General features: G+C 31.9%; 1 long non-coding RNA gene across 1 annotated transcript; it reads left to right on the forward strand.

The window, feature by feature from the left end:
- The first annotated feature begins 2 nt into the window (after positions 1-2).
- Positions 3-16,631, forward strand: LOC127732692 (uncharacterized). Its single transcript, XR_007996395.1, has 3 exons — positions 3-45; positions 11,579-12,145; positions 13,037-16,631. It is a non-coding gene; the product is annotated as an uncharacterized LOC127732692 (long non-coding RNA).
- The last annotated feature ends 1,958 nt before the right edge of the window (positions 16,632-18,589 follow it).

The following is an 18,589-nucleotide window of genomic DNA, read 5'->3' on the forward strand; positions in this document are numbered from 1 at the left end:
TGAACATACCCAGCATTAAAACCAGCCAAAACGAAGAAATGAAAGGTTGTCATGAGTGCTCTACTCCTCTTTGTCATTACATGATTTTTATTGAAGACACGACATTATTCTGTTTAAGTAATTTCCAAGGGTTATAAACGTTATGGACAGTCCATTATTATAGTATGGTGATTGAACAGATCCCTGCACGTATAATAGTGAATTATATAGTTTTATGCTACTTGTGTTTCATGTTTCGTGTTTGAATTGAGCAATAAAACATTTCAGGTGCAATAACTCCTATAAGATGTCATTGGATTGTTTCAGACCAGATGTATCATATCTTCATCCCAATAAAGCAAACATTTTGCACTAGTTCTTTTATATATAACTTTAAAAGTGTCAGAGAAAAGGCAAAAAAAGACCTTGACCTTTGACCTTGACCTAATTTTCTAAGTTAGGACCCAAGGTCCTCAAATAAAAAGACTAGGTTTATAGGCTTACGGTTTGAGTTACAAAAAGATAACGACAAATTTATTTGGTAAAAGTAGATAACTCCTATAAGATTTCACCGGATCGCTTCGATCCAAATCAGCCAAACATTTTTGAAGATGTAACGAACAAATCAGAAAAATGTTTTTGTCGTTATGTTTTTTGGTTACGGAAGAGATACACTAACAAGAAAAACAGTGTTTGGGGAGATAACTCTTACAATAAAAATATCTTCGGCTTAACAAGATGAGTTTTTAAAGCGCAATAACTGTTCGATATAATATCCAAAATATCTAGGCGACATCTTGCGAAACAACTTTATACCGCAAGAAAAGGGTTTGGCTGAAGAAGAAGAAGAAAAAAAATAATCAGAACAAATACAATAGGTCTTTCCACAGAAAAGTGGAAAGACCTAATAAATTCTTTATTTAAAGACGGTAAACACAGTTAGTTGCAACAAACTAATCTTCCCTGAGGCCCTCACAAATTACAGTACAATCAAAAACATATATTTACACATAGTTAATTTACAGTCAAGTAGTTCAATGTATTCTTAATAGCATGTTAAGATATAATACTGTTCAAGAGGTACATGTAGTAAAAATTCAAAAGAATACATTGTAATAATATTCTGAAACTTAAAATGCATCTCAATTTTATTTATCTAGATCCAGCCATGCTCTAAAACTTTGCCAGGTGCACAGGTTTGTCTGTACTCAGGGTGGAATTTATTGTGTAAATAGGGCCAATGTATCCCAAACTCTGTCTGACCGACAAAATGTCAGACAAAAATTCATCCGGTCAGACAGAAATTTTTAGAGTTTTTAGTTCAAAATATAGTAGAAAAGGTCAAATTTCTTTTTCAGTCAGACAAACTCTAACACAGTTTGGCTCAGACTATAGGGCCATATTTGCAAAAAAGGTTATGGTGAACCTTAACTTGGTGGTAAGTACACCAGGCAGTGTTGTTATCCATTTGTTGCTTACAGTAGTAGTTGCTTAACCGTATTACACTTCAAAAGTAGTGGTACTCCAGATAGTGGAGGGAAGAATAAAGAAAAAGAAGAAGGTGCACTATTTATTTGTAAAGGTCTCTAAAACGCTAATTTAAAAGGACCTCTTTTGTGCACAAAGCAGCTTGATGTGCAACAAAGGAGCATGTTTAAGGATTAAATTGACTGAGCCTTTATCATTTTATGCAATGCCTTTGTTTATAAATGATCGATTTTAATAATGCTTTACATTGTGTCAGCTACTCCTTGTAGAATCCTGGTCCGTTCCCTTGATTCACATTTGCCCTATAGTGCCTAACATGTTTTTGTGAGGTACACAAATCCGGCGTTAAAACGATCAATTCGACTTTTTAAGTACAAAAATGGGCAGATCGGTCATATTTTTACTTCATTAACTCACTGCTTTCATTTGTATTAAATTGGACTGATAACAGCTTAATGAGACTGAAACATGCTCTTTTCTGTTAAGACACACAAGCTTTTTACCTTGTGTAGACGTGCGTAAAATGAATTTCAATGTCTTTCTTCAAAATAATATATTTTTATACGCCCGTTTACGGGATGTATTATGGTATACCTCTGTCCGTCCGTCCGTCTGTCCGTCCGTCGTCAACATGTCGGACGTTAACTCAAAAACGCTTTAACCAATTTGCATAAAACTTTGGTGAATTGTTTATATCTATTGACGTGAGCTCCCTTTCGTTTTTTGTCGAGCCTTCGACTTTTGTCGAAAAAGCGAGCCATAGCGATCCTACATTCCGTCGGCGTCGGCGGCGGCGTCCACAAATATTCACTCTGTGGTTAAAGTTTTTGAAATTTAAATAACTTTCTTAAACTATCCTGGATTTCTACCAAACTTGGACAGAAGCTTGTCTATGATCATAAGATAATATTCAAAAGTAAATTTTGTAAAAAAAAAAATCCATTTTTTCCGTATTTTACTTATAAATGGACTTAGTTTTTCTGCCAAGAAACATTACATTCACTCTGTGGTTAAAGTTTTTGAAATTTTAATAACTTTCTTAAACTATCCTGGATTTCTACCAAACTTGGAAAGAAGCTTGTTTATGATCATTAGATAGTATCCAGAAGTAAATTTTGTAAAAAATAAATTCCATTTTTTCCGTATTTTACTTATAAATGGACTTAGTTTTTCTGCCAGTTAACATTACATTCACTCTGTGGTTAAAGTTTTTAAAATTTTAACAACTTTCTTAAACTATCCTGGATTTGTACCAAACTTGGACAGAAGCTTGTTTATGATTAAAAGCTAGTATCTAGAAGGAAATTTTGTTAAAATTTTGTTCCATTTTTTCCGTATTTTACTTATAAATGGACTTAGTTTTTCTTCCAGTTAACATTACATACAGTCTGCAGTTTAAGTTTTTAAAACATTTATTAGATTCATAAACTATCCTGGATTTTTACAAAACTTGGACAGAAGCTACTTACAATCAAAAGATAGTATAGAGAGGAATATTTTTATTAATTTTTTTCCTCATTTTTGTTGAGCCTGTGATTAACAGCAAAAGTAGGCGAGACACTGGGTTCCGCGGAACCCTTACGAATTTTTATTAATTTTAGATTTTACGTTTCCGAGTTATGGGGTTTTATTCATTAAAAAAAGGGGGATTATCCAGTTTTCGGACAATAACTCAAGAATGCTTTCACCAACTTGCAAGAAATTGTGGTAAATTGTTTATATCTATTGACATGAGGTCCCTTTCGATTTTTATAAATTTAAGATTTTACGTTTCTGAGTGACAGGGTTTTATTAAAAAAAAAAGGGGGGATTTTCCAGTTTTCGAACAAAAACTCAAAAATGCTTTCAGCAGTTCTTATGAAACTTTGGTGAATTGTTTATATCTATTGATGTAAGCTCACTTTAGAATTTTATAAATTTTACATTTTACATTTCTGAGTTATGGGGTTTTATTCATTAAAAAAGGGGGGATTTTCCAGTTTTTGGACAATAACTCAAAAATGCTGTCAGCAATTCTCATGAAACTTTGGTGAATTGTTTATATCTATTGATGTAAGCTCCCTTTTGATTTTCATAAATTTCTAATATGATATTGAGAATTAATTGAACTTTATTTGTTTATAGTCTGACAACCGATTTACTAAGTATTGCGCAACAGCACAGTGTATTGCACAACAGCAAGAAATCTTTAATTGAATATAAATTCAATTTATATAACGGTTAACCCAGTTTCAAGTTCTTTGACTACATTTATTCAGAAACCCCTTATATGTCAAATATTTAATTACAATCCAAATTCAGACCTGTATGAAGCTTGAAAATTGTGTCCATTTTTGCCCCAACTGTTCAGGGTTGGACCTCTGCGGGCGTATCCAGCTGCGCTCAGCGAAGCAGTTTTTCAAAGAATGAAAATGCATGATCTGCAAACTTTCTCAATTTCGTAAACAACGCACTATTTCATTATTGTAAAAATTCACTGTGTTACGAAAATTTCGTAAAAAAGTAAGAATTGCAAAATCAAACCTTTCATACCTTTTGTTTCATTCATAAACATATCATGAACTCGTCCAGTGTACAGTTTGATGGTCAATCAATTGTAGCACACGTGTGTGTAAAACGAAATTAATCTGTTTTCAGATATACAGCATATAATTATACTTTGAATGCATTCAGATTAGGAAAGATCATCAAAGTTAAATTGTGAATTATTAAGTAGGAGGGTCTGGAAGGGGATCTTCATTTCTATATTCTTTAATTTTTAAGTCATTTTACTCTATTCTTCACTAATATTGCCCATTATTCTCAAGACTGACTGTAACATATCCAATTTCTCTTGTTAAAGAACATTAGTTTAATCGTATTCATTGAAAAAACAATAATTGAAATTCGACCTGACCTTTTAGTACAATATTAGGACAGAAAAGTAAAGACAACTATAATTGTTAATCCACAAACAAGAGTATTTTTATAATTTCTTAAAGATTTTTTTAACTTCAGACCTAGAGTTGCCATCCTTGTCTCCTTTAGGTGTAATACCACCAAATCATAGTACGTCACATCCGGTTGCATACGAAAATAGGTCGAAAAAAAATATTCCCTTGAATTTGACAGTTGTAGATAATTGATCCTACATTTCATTGCAGTAAAACATTTCTGGGTCATAAACATATATCTTGGGTATTTCAAAGCACCATTTTTTTTTTATTTGGGGTTTCTATAGAATATTTTGGAAACTTGAGGTTACATGGTTACTAAAGCTTGTACACAGGTTAAAAAAGGGGGAAAATTTGATTGGTTAACTTCCAGTGATGGTTATTTTCTTTATGCAATGAAATGTTATGTGAAATTTTTTCTATAGTACTGGACAGGATCAAACTTTACTCATGCCAAGTATTTCTTTATTTGAAACAAAGATAAATTCTGCACAATTTTTTTAAAAGTGCAAATTTAACAAAGACTAATAGGGGAAAATCAATGGTGGTATTACACCTTAAACAATAATTATTGTTACGTAATAAAATTTCGCGTGCTGACAGAATACACACAGGACAAATTTGAACAGGTAAACAGGTAAAGGTGAAGCAATAATAACTTCATCCAATCGTATTGCATAAGATTTAATAACAATGACCAGTCCATATCAAATTAAGTGTTAGGAGTGAATTGGGTAGGGAGAAAATGAGATTTGTTATTACAATTTCTTGTTAATACTACAAAACACTCATTACCCAAACTGTTTGTAAGAAGTTCAAAAACCTATATGTCTGTATTGGCATAGTTTTTCGATCTCTCATTAGCGTATTTAAAGCTATAGAAAGTTTGGGCTTCAAAAGTCAACAAAATATTGAATATACAGAAAATTAACCTTCTTAAAGCGTTTATTTTTAAACATATAATACACGGATACATTGCAAAATCAGTTATTTGTATGTATTTATCTTTATTGAAACATTTTAACAATTTCTAAAACACTCATTAACAGTTATAGCAAGATCTAACTTGAACTTAGTCATACACATCACACACCTGTTATGTCTTAACACTATTTTTAAAGAGTACTGAATTGACATAGTCTATAAAAAAAAAAACTAAAAAAACACAATTGCACAGCTGTTCGCTCCACATTTCTTTTTGAATGAGAATTTGAATAACTAGACCATGATTTACCGGAGTCATAATATATTTAGAAGCCAAGCTGCGAAAAAAATTTCCTTTCATTATTTGCAATTTCTCACATAATTCATGTGTAATTGATTTTACTCATTCCAAGCTGACTTGTTTATTTATATAAAATGTTATTTTCATTATCAATCCACAATAGATAATTAATACAGTAATCAACCTTAATACCATTAATATTTTTATGCCCCCGCTGTAGCGGAGGGGGCATTAAGTTTTACCCTTGTCTGTCCGTACGTCCCAAAGTTGGTTTCCGTTCTCTAACTTTAGTTTGCCTCAACCAAATGTTATGAAACTTATACACAATGCTTATTACCACAAAACACAGATCAAGTTTGAATTTTGGTGGCGTCACTATAACCGTTCTAGAGTTATGCCCCTTTACAAATGGAAAAATTGCTGAATTTTTCGTTTCCGTTCTCTAACTTAAGTTTGCCTCGACCAAATATTATGAAACTTATACAAAATACTTATTACCACAAAACTCAGATACAAATTTGGGTAGTGTCACTTTTACTGTTCTTCATGCAAGCGGGGGCATCATCTGCATGTGATCTGTGTCCCATGGACACATTCCCCATTTATTTTATATAAAAGTAGGGTGAACAGACTCTATGGGCGAAGGAACCCAGGGTGAACGTACTCTATGGACGAATGAACCCAGGGAGAATGGACCTTATACCCTCCCTGTCATCATCACTGATCATTACAAGAGTTTTAATAACCAATTCAGTATTTACCTGTGGTTCATGGTAGCATAATGCTTAAGGAAAGGTAAACTCTGCAACATAGTTTGGAAAAGTGTTTCAGATTTGATAATCTCCTCATTGGGGTATTATTTGAACCGGGCAGGAAGGATTAAATAGACAGCCTGCAACAATGTTTAAGTAATGTTGAGTTTCTGAATGTCCTAATTTTTTTCTTATCCTGAAAATGCATGAAATACTTGCCACTGGAAAATAAAAAAACATCAATCTGATTAAAAACAGATCCTGTGTGTGATCATGCCTTACTTACAAGGATCTTAAAATGCTCCATTCCATTTTCTGTTTTAAAGACATTTTGGGATCCACACCTTCAAAAATTTGAAGGCTGAAATTTCATTGACTGATGCAATAATTAGCAGAACAGAAAGTAAAAAGAAGTGTTGTCAGTTCCTTGTAGGCAAAGCTTAGACATGGGATCTGAATTTTAATCAGATGGAAAACAATCAATCATTCATAATTTTATGACATTAAAAAGAACTAATTGAGTCCATGAATTTAAAAAAGAAATAGACTGTGGCCAGATTTTCTTTAGAAGTAATAATGAAGTTCAGAAAAAATGGGACTTTTGTGTTCAATAATGAGCCCTTAAAATAAAAGGCTTACTACCTCAGCTGGATTCTACATGTGAAACTCACAATTCCATTGAACATTTTTATGGTTAAGACTACAGTTGAAATAATATCAGTCGGGGGCATTACTTAAACAAGTTATATTTAATCTATTGTTTTAAGAAGCATTTCTTCATACTCAGAAAAGCAACATAAATTAGCAATTTTAAAAAAGTTACACATTTATTTACAAATGGTAACATTGTTTTTATAAACAGTTCAGCTGATTATTCTTGCTTGGTGTCATAATTAAAAAAGACATTAAACAGATCCCTTAAACATGTTAAACAAATAAATAAAATTATTTCTTATGAAGGAAGAATCTTGCAATCTGATTGGTTAACTACCCTGGTGTAAATAAGACAGCACCATAGTTCACCCGGGGATGAATTTTGGGCTACCAGTACAATAGCTTTATTTAAGAACAAATTTGCTGATTCACAAATCATGGCTGTGACGGGACACAAATCTGTTAACTCTTTGGCTGTTTACCATCTTGTGTCTGACCAAGAAAAGGAAGAAATGAGCCAAGCCATTCAGAATTTAATTCAACCTTCAACTACACCTCAACTGCAGTTACCTGCTCCAAAAGCACACACAATGTTAACACTTCCTACTGTTCCCAAAGCGTTTCAAATGTACTAGTACCAGCCTCTAATTTGGATGTAATTAACAATTTAAATGAGTTTGACATTGATCAGCTGTTTTCGAATGAATGTTTTACTACAGAAATGGGAGATCGCCAAGTTGAGTGTATTGCCAGTCAAAATTTAACAATTACTAAAACTTCTAACAAGCCATTTGGGCCAATATTCAGTAACTGTAATATCGGAAAAGTGGAAATAGTTTTCAAGCAATAAAAACACAACGTCATCACATGTTGAATGACAAATTCTGAGCCTTTCAACTTGTTACATATATCCTTTTATCATGTTAATTGTTAAGTTAAAAAAAAATTGAATTGTAAAGTTTCAACATGTATCTTTATTCAAAAACAGTGTTGGATGCGCACCTATCTTAAATGGTCTTGGCTGCACACTTTGCATTCGTAGTCCGTAACCAAAAATGGTCTTGACTACACACTTTACATTCATCGTCTGTAGCCTAAAATGGTCTTGGCCACACACTCTGCATTCGTCATCCCTAACCTAAAATGGTCTTGGCCACACACTTTGCTTTCGTTGTCTGTAACCTTAAATAGTCTTGGTGGCACACTTTGCTTTCGTCATCTGTAACCTAAAATAGTCCTGGCCACACACTTTGCTTTCGTCATCTGTAACTTAAAATGTTTTTTGGTGCACACTATGACTTTGCTTTCATCGTCTATAACCTAAAATGGTCTTAGCTGCACACTTTGCTTTCGTCGTCTATAACCAAAAATGTGAGACATACTTTGCTTTTCTCGTCTTAGAACTTCATCAGAATTTTACAACCTAGTATAAAAATAAGGAAAGGAATGTTTCAAAAGAAATAGATTCGTTATCTTGGTGTATTCAGGGGTGTACGGAATTTTACACCATAGTTGAAAAATTCATTCACCCATTCGGCTACGCCTCAGGGTGTATGAATTTTTAACAACGGTTTAAAATTCTGTACACCCCTGATTACTCCAAGATAACTAATATTATGTCAGTTGATTGCATATAATCAATATTCAAGTCATTTTAATAGTGCCAATCCAGTCAGTTTTGATTGATTGATTGATTATAAGGTGTTTAACAGCACTTGCAGCACTATCGGTTATTTGTGGTGACCAGTTTTTAAAGCAATTGCTTTAATGCTATGGCGTATAGCCATCTTTGTGACACAGATCAAGCCAAGGTTTTTGAGCAGATTCCTCGTCCCTTTTTGAGACGCCCTGTCCAATTTTGTGAGTTTCTACATGAATAAAAAATTGTTTCTGATTTTGAATTTTTCCCAAGAGACAATCATGATCAGTCATTCAAAATCGTTGTTTCTGGTATTGCAAACATGCTAATTTTTTAACTTGTTTGGAACATTTGAGTAGTATTCCTCTGTCTGTATGTCGGAATTGTACAAATTGTGATCATGGCAGATGAATTATCTATCTTTAGTTTCATCATCTTCCATTTGTTTGTATCTCTGTTTAGTTTTATCTGGGAACAGTATATCTAACATTTGTTTGTATCTCTGTTTAGGTTTATCTGGGAACAGTTTATCTAACATTTGTTTGTATCTCTGTTTAGTTTTATCTGGGAACAGTATATATCTAACATTTGTTTGTATCTCTGTTAAGTTTTATCTGGGATCAGTATATCTAACATTTGTTGTATCTCTGTTTAGTTTTTATCTGGGAACAGTTTATCTAACATTTGTTTGTATCTCTTGTTTAGTTTTATCTGGGAACAGTATATCTAACATTTGTTTGTATCTCTTTAGTTTCATCATCTTCCATTTGTTTGTATCTCTGTTTAGTTTTATCTGGGAACAGTATATCTAACATTTGTTTGTATCTCTGTTTAGTTTTATCTGGGAACAGTATATCTCGCATTTGTTTGTATCTTTTTAGTTTCATCATCTTCCATTGGTTTGTATCTCTGTTTAGTTTTATCTGGGAACAGTATATCTAACATTTGTTTGTATCTCTGTTAAGTTTTATCTGGGAACAGTATATCTTCCATCTATTTGTATCTCTGTTTAGTTTATCTGGGAACAGTATATCTAACATTTGTTTGTATCTCTGTTTAGTTTTATCTGAGAACAATATATCTAACATTTGTTTGTATCTCTTGTTTAGTTTTATCTGGGAACAGTATACCTTCCATTTGTTTGTATCTCTTGTTTAGTTTTATCTGGGAACAGTATATCTAACATTTGTTTGTATCTCTGTTTAGTTTTATCTGGGAACAGTTTATCTAACATTTGTTTGTATCTCTGTTTAGTTTTATCTGGGAACAGTTTATCTAACATTTGTTTGTATCTCTGTTTAGTTTTATCTGGAAACAGTATATCTCACATTTGTTTGTATCTCTTTAGTTTCATCATCTTCCATTTGTTTGTATCTCTGTTTAGTTTTATCTGGGAACAGTATATCTAACATTTGTTTGTATCTCTGTTAAGTTTTATCTGGGAACAGTATATCTTCCATCTATTTGTATCTCTGTTTAGTTTTATCTGGGAACAGTATATCTAACATTTGTTTGTATCTCTGTTTAGTTTTATCTGAGAACAGTATATCTAACATTTGTTTGTATCTCTTGTTTAGTTTTATCTGGGAACAGTATATCTTCCATTTGTTTGTATCTCTTGTTTAGTTTTATCTGGGAACAGTATATCTAACATTTGTTTGTATCTCTGTTTAGTTTTATCTGGGAACAGTATATCTAACATTTGTTTGTATCTCTTGTTTATTTTTATCTGGGAACAGTATATCTTCCATTTGTTTGTATCTCTGTTTAGTTTTATCTGGGAACAGTTTATCTAACATTTGTTTGTATCTCTTGTTTAGTTTTATCTGGGAACAGTATATCTAACATTTGTTTGTATCTCTTTAGTTTCATCATCTTCCATTTGTTTGTATCTCTGTTTAGTGATTGGGAACAGTTTATCTAACATTTGTTTGTATCTCTGTTTAGGTTTATCTGGGAACAGTTTATCTAACATTTGTTTTATCTCTGTTTAGTTTTATCTGGGAACAGTATTTATCTAACATTTGTTTGTATCTCTGTTCAGTTTTATCTGGGATCAGTATATCTAACATTTGTTGTATCTCTGTTTAGTTTTATCTGGGAACATTATATCTAACATTTGTTTGTATCTCTTTAGTTTCATCATCTTCCATTTGTTTGTATCTCTGTTTAGTTTTATCTGGGAACAGTATATCTAACATTTGTTTGTATCTCTGTTAAGTTTTATCTGGGAACAGTATATTTTCCATCTATTTGTATCTCTGTTTAGTTTTATCTGGGAACAGTATATCTTCGATTTGTTTGTATCTCTTGTTTAGTTTTATCTGGGAACAGTATATCTAACATTTGTTTGTATCTCTGTTTAGTTTTATCTGGGAACAGTATATCTAACATTTGTTTGTATCTCTGTTTAGTTTTATCTGGGAACAGTTTATCTAACATTTGTTTGTATCTCTGTTTAGTTTTATCTGGGAACAGCATATCTTCCATCTCTTTGTATCTCTGTTTAGTTTTATCTGGGAACAGTTTATCTAACATTTGTTTGTATCTCTTGTTTAGTTTTATCTGGGAACAGTATATCTTACATTTGTTTGTATCTCTGTTTAGTTTTATCTGGGAACAGTATATCTAACATTTGTTTGTATCTCTGTTTAGTTTTATCTGGGAACAGTTTTTCTAACATTTGTTTGTATCTCTGTTTAGTTTTAGCTGGGAACAGCATATCTTCCATCTCTTTGTATCTCTGTTTAGTTTTATCTGGGAACAGTTTATCTAACATTTGTTTGTATCTCTGTTTAGTTTTATCTGGGAACAGTTTATCTAACATTTGTTTGTATCTCTTGTTTAGTTTTATCTGGGAACAGTATATCTAACATTTGTTTGTATCATTGTTTCTTTATATTTTCAGGATGCCACCAAAACTTCAATTATTTAAAATGCATAGAAGAGACAGACAATCACCTGTGAAAGTTAGTAAAGATTTTCCTAATAACTACTCAGTTGCCCTTCTTAAGTGTGGAAAAGAGCTTTCTGAAGAGGATTTTTCATCTCTGAAACTACTTTTACAATTGAACGAGCTTGTTACAGTAAAAGATCTTGAAAAAGTAAACAATTCTATAGAATTGATTTCTTTCTTGGACAAAAGAAGTTTTGTAACAGATAAGGACTTAGAATTTTTAAGGAGGTGCTTTATGGCTATAGGGAGAATGGATTTGATAATTAAGTATATAGATACATGTACATCTACATCTACAAACAACAGCTGCACTTCAAGATCCAATACGCTACCTCTATTAAATTGGCAGCCTTCAAGTGCACATGGGAGTGCATCAGGTTCCCAGGAGAACTTTACAGAACTAAAAGAAGGCACAGATGGTGCTACAGCTGCTGTCAGTATGATGGAGGATGAGGATAGTGATGTAATCCAAAGTTCCCAGGACAGCTTGACTGATGACGACAAACTGGCATTGTTTGAGTAGGTATATAATTTTAATGATTTCTCTCTAATATGTTGGTGGAAAACATCCTTATCTTGTAGAAAAAAAAAATCTGGCAGTTTTACATTGATTATGTACATGTATCTAACATTTGTCAAAATTTATTAGGTAATCAAGGGTTATGTGAATATGGGGTGTCAAAAATTCAACTTCTCTATAAAAAGTATATTTTCGCCAAAAAAACATCAATATTTGCACCAAAACAGTTTTCATTTGTTATTTATATACACAATGTACTGTAAATTCAGAAATTATTGTGATGTTTTTATTATTGCGAAAAATGCGACAGGGTTATAATCGCAATAATTTAAACTCGCATATTGAAATTTTTTATATGAATTAAACAGGATTTTTCTCAATATCGCAAAAATTAAAATCGCATTTTAGTCTAAAATGATAAAATCGCAATAAAACATGCACCCAATAATTTTCTGAATTTACAGTACTACATTCTTGAAAAAAATGTCACCCAATTTGTTGGTGAACCCAGTAGATGCTGCCTCTTTAAGAAGTTTTAACTATTTTCAAATTCCTTCAGGATATTTAGAGAGAAAAGTGATATATCTTGTGATCAGTGCCTGGCTGAATCACTGTTATTACATTTCTTAGAACTGTCTAACTGATCAATTGTATTGAATATGCTTGAAATGTTTGCCACTGGACATTAAGCAAGTAATAATCAATCAATCCACCTGAACACATTTACCAGCTGTTTATAACCTCTATAAAGTGTGCAGGATATCTCATTATTGGTTGTGACTTTACCAGCTGTTTTAACCTATGAAAAAGTTAAGAGCAGGATATCTTATAATTGGTTATAAATATTTTTCGAATTGATATAAATGGTAATATTGTTACTTCTTTTTCAGGTAAAACTTATTTGGACAGTGAAAATGTTATGATGTAAAATATTGTTATCAAATGCAATGTGTGCTAAGATTCAATCTGAATATATGTCTAACTTTACATCATTGGGTGAAGATCTAGACATTCAGCGTTTAGTGAAAGTTATTGATGGTTCAACAGACAATGAGCTTGCTCAAGATAATTTGACAACTGAGATGGTTTGAAAATTCTGATCTTTGTAAAAGATGATTTCATTTATTTATCTATGTGCCAGTACTGATTTAATAGGGCTTTAATGAATTTTAGTCAGTTATTTTTAAATTAATGATATAGCTTAGTCATGTTAGTATAGTTTAAATAATAAGAACAATTAGTGCATAAAGAGTAGACATGAGTAATGTATTTTGTCCAGCATATTGTCATACATCATATAAATTGTATTTGAAACAGACAAGTATTTTTATGGTTTTTGCCAGAATGTAGAATATTATTTCTGAAAAAATGCTGAAATAGTAAAAATCAGACACTAAAACACTAATCAAACACATATAAAATATACCACCCACATTGCATCAGAAAATATTTTGTCCAATGGAAAATTTATATTAAGATGATATTTAATCAAGGACTTCGACAGTATTTATTTTTGTACATATCAAACTATGTGTAAGGTGTATCATTTATACCAGTGTTCAATTTTTTTGTTAGACCAAACATTGCATATACGTCTTACAATGATATGACACAGCCTTTTTAGCTGAAACATTTATGTGAGAGTTCAAATCAATTATTTTCAGAAATATTGTATCTGACTTTTTGGCCACCTACAAGAATTATGACTAAAATGGTTTTTGCTTTAATTTTGTTTTGCAGAAATTATATATATTTACATGGTGTTAAGATAACACCACCCAGTTAATGACCAGAGATTTTAATATTAAAACTTTTTTTTCAATGCAATGCATAATATTCTTTTATGATATATATTGATATGTCTTGATTAACTAAATTCAAAGACAGATAACCAAGGTTCTCCCTGAGGATTTTAAAACTCATCATTTTGTACTACATGCATTGCAAGTAATTAAGAAAAACAGTTTATCTTAATTCACCTGTTCAAGTCCTCTTGTAAAAACAAAATGAGAATAAAAATTCATTTCTTTTTTTAACTTTTACAAGCATGAGTTGATAATGACTAGACTCTGCAGAAAAAATCTAAATGCATCTTTGTACTCGCCAGTTTTAAAGTGTCATTTCTAGTCTGATGTCAGGACCCATGGTCTCAACTTGATCAGAACCCTGATATTTAGTTTAAACAAGTCATTAAATGCATGCTGGTGGTCAATTATTTGTTGTTTTCTTTTATAAAGATTTTTGGACATTTAGTGAACAAAGAGAGTAATGTATGGTATATGTGTTCATTTATCATATCAATCATGATCACATTTGTATACAGGTTTTTGTGCTAATGTATGTAAAACTCAATTTTGATCAAGTTTTTCCTGTAACAGTTTTTATATGCAATTCAGTATTTTCAGGAGCTACAAAGGTCAAGAAGACCAAACATGACATGCAAAAATCAGGGTATTATATTTTTGGACATATTTGTTACAGATTTTATTGTGCTGAAGTTTATACTTTTTGATCAAAGTAAAATTGTCCTTGAGTGATTATCATTGATCCTGTAGTTCATATCAATTTATAGTCATGTGCTGTTTTGTAAATAAGATGGCTAACGAAAAACATTGTATATATTTTGATATAGCTCATTTTGTCCAAAGGACCAGTTCACAAATGGACGTTATTTTTATTAGAGATGCTGTATTATAGTCTTATCAACTAGCTTAGTGGATAAGTGTTACCAATATCTTTTAAAAGGGTATTTGTTGTTTGGTGATTATTTTTATAAGTAAACCCCCCCCCCAAAAAGTTAATGAACTTTTTGGGGGAGGGGGAGGCATACTAAAGGAATTACCTTGTCCATCTGTCCATGTTCCTACAACTCCTAAATGGCTGGATGGTCATTGATTAAATTTTAAGCAGTTGTAGAACACTACCTGGGGAGGTCCAAAAGGGATTAAAACAATAGTCCTACATGCTAAAGGGGAGATAATCTAACTTAATTCAATGTTGCTATATGTGGTAAAAGTCTATTGTAAGTGCAACTACCAATCAACAGCTAAATAGATATTGTTAAAACTTAACACAGTTGAAGAACACTACATGAGAATGTGCATATAAAAGGAATATTATTATGGTCCAACCATGTTTATAAAGGAAAGATAATTAACTTACTTTCTTAAATATTGCTATATGTGGTAATAGTTTGTTGTAAGCGACTCCTTCTAAACAGGAAGGCAGTAGTTAATAACTTTACACAGTTGAAGAAGCATACATGAGGATGTGCATGAAGGAATATGATTGTAGTCCAAAATGTAAAAGGGTTAAAGGGGAGACAATCAATCTTTTTTTATTTTGGTTCACTCATAGTTCTTCTTCATTTATTTTTTTTGCAGGGGGAGGGGGGATGTGAAAGAACTTTATATACCTCATTTCTCTAGTTTTTATGGTAGATTGACACTGTTCAAAATTTATTCACAAATCAAAAGAATCTGGTTTAGGCATGATGGGATATAATGTGTTTAAACCAGGGGGAGATAATTAACACTGGGACACTTAATGTCAACACATAAATACATGTTTTGGTGATATCGATCATTCCTTATATTCCTGGCAATAATTATCAGAACCAATACGGTTTAAATAATAAAATGCATTTGAAACTTATTTGCATGAAATGTTTATTTGTTCTAGTAGACACAGGATGTGTATCATTTGTATAAAGTCTTTTGACTAAAAAATTCCAGAAGAGTTAAAATTTGTAGCATGCTTTAGATTTTAGCCAAATGTGTTCAGTTTGTTTATAAAGTGTGTTCAATTGTTTTTTTATAAATAAATGTGGAAATACATGTACAGTGAAAATCTTATAAACTGGTTTACCATACATAAAAGTCAATCTTTGGGACATTAGGGCAGCTGACTTTTGATGCCCTACAATAAAGGTGGAAAATAAATTTAACACAACAGAAAATTCCATTATATTTGTTGATATTCAAATTTTGTAGCATGTGTATATTTAACAAAAATTTATGGTGGACTTAAACCGTTTTTTATTTATTATAAATTAGGAAGCAACTCACCCTTGGCAAAGCAGATAACGGACAATTTTGGCTTTTATTTTCAGGCCCATTTATGATTGTTTAAGTTTATGTAATTATTTTTTCAGCAGCAAAATCAAGGTTATAGATTGTTGATTATTTTACTGTTTCACCTTTATTTCAGATTGATGCCACAGTTGAGCACATTAAAAGTTTTACACCGTAGCATATTCCATTCAATAAAACAGCACACATGACAATGAATAAGTGCTTTGATTAATATACCATCTTTCATTACAACTACCAAATTTTGGATCATCGTCATATTCAATTTACCCAGTACTTTCTAATATTTTGGTTTTAAAGGTTGCTTGTTTGAAGAATTTTCACTGTATATGCATATTTCTAATTTTGATTAAAAAATGAGGCATGTAAAATAAATAAATGCTTATGATAAATATTTTTGCCTGTTTTATTATTATTCTTTTCCACAACAAATATCTAAGTAAGAAAGGTTTTATGAGAGTAAGTAATGGAATGTATATATGTATGTTTATAGGCTATTTCACTAAATACTCTGGTTTTAGGAAGGATAACGTACAAATATCAGGGCAAACTGGATTTGTTCATGGTACTTGTTGGAATACCTGGCTTTCTTCCTGCATTATTTTAGCCCAGTTAGATGAAGGCTGTGATAGCTATTGCAATCACATGACACCTTTCCTAGTCTCTCAGTTTACTTTCAAATTTCTCAGAAATGATTCAAACAATATAGAAATAAGGGGATGTATGATTGCCAATGAGACAACAATCCACCAGAGTTCTAATGAAGTGGATATAAGCAATTATAGGCCATTGTAAGGCCTTCAACAATGAGACCCATACTGTATAGTTGGTTATAAAAGGCCACAACAGGAAAAATGTGAAACAAACTCAAATCGAGAAAACTAACATCCTTATTTATAACAAAACAATTTACGAAAAACAAATGACAGACATGAACCAGAAACAACCTCTGAACTACAGACTCAAGACTTAGAACAGGCACCAACAGAATGTGGCAGGGTTAAACATGTGTGTGGGCACCAAACCCTCCCCTAACCTGGGACAGTTGTGTAACAGTACAACATAAGTATAAAAATCAGTTGAAAAGGACTTAACTAATCAGGTCAATACAAAGCACAAAAACAACTAACAAAAACATTAAAGACCAAGTACAGATCAGAGTACTTGCAGTTACTAAAAGATAGTTCAGAGCAAATAACTACCAAAAACAATTATATATCTAAGACTAAAATATCAATCAACACATCCAACTTCCAATGGATTTAGTGTAAAGACATCATAAACAGTCAGAGAAAAACATGATGTTGTGCAATGTCAAAATATATGTATTGACAGACTGTAAGACTGATTGTTCATAGATGTACCGGTATATATCAATAATAATTAGTTAGGTTTTTGTCTTGCCTGCGAAGAAAGTCGCAGAATGCAAGATTGGGATTACAATCCGGCAGCAGCTATTTGCCATGACGAGCTATTTTTGAAAATTGAAATACATTTTGTACTCTCTTATTACAATATTTGGTATAAGGGTTCCTTGCAAGGTCTACATGTCTGTCAGGTAGGGTTCACCTGACCTTGACCTCATTTCATGGATCAGTGATCAAGGTTAAAGCTACTTGGTCAAGTCCAAATCTCAGATACTATAAGCAGGTCAACTATATTTGGTGTATGGAATGATTGTAAGGTGTATATGTCCGGTTTCATCTGACCTTGAACTCAATTTCATGGTTCATTGGATAATGTTAAGTTTTTGTGGTTTGGTATATTTCTCAGATAGTATAAGCAATAGGGTCACTATATTTGGTGTATGGAATAATTATAAAGTGTACATGTCTGTCTGGCAGGTTTCATATGACCTTGACCTTATTTTCATGGTACATTGGTCAATGATAGGTTTTTGTTGTTATGTCATTTTATCAGTTTCTTGGTGTTTTGAATAATTGTAAGGTGTACATGTCTGTCTGTCAGGGTTCATATTACCTTGACCTCATTTCATGGTTCATTGTTCAATGTTAAGAATTTGTGGTTTAATCTGTTTCTCAGGTACTATAAATGATAGGACCACTATAATTGGTGCATGGAATGATTGTTTGGTGTACATGTCTGTCTGGCATGAATTACTTCATTTTCATGGATAATTGATATTGTTAAGTTTATGTGATACTTTTAGTAAAACCTTCATATTACAGACTTTGAACATGAATTCAATCATAAGTTAAACAGGTGAGACATTTCAGCATGTGCACTCTTGTTAAACTATAGATAACAAAATCAATATTTATACTGATAAAAACAATGTTCAAAGATATAATTGGTTACCTTTTAGAAAAAGTTAATTTAAAGGATCAATAA

Source organism: Mytilus californianus, unplaced genomic scaffold (genome assembly GCF_021869535.1).
Source record: "Mytilus californianus isolate M0D057914Y unplaced genomic scaffold, xbMytCali1.0.p SCAF_1, whole genome shotgun sequence".
In the NCBI taxonomy this organism is placed as follows: Eukaryota; Metazoa; Mollusca; class Bivalvia; order Mytilida; family Mytilidae; genus Mytilus; species Mytilus californianus.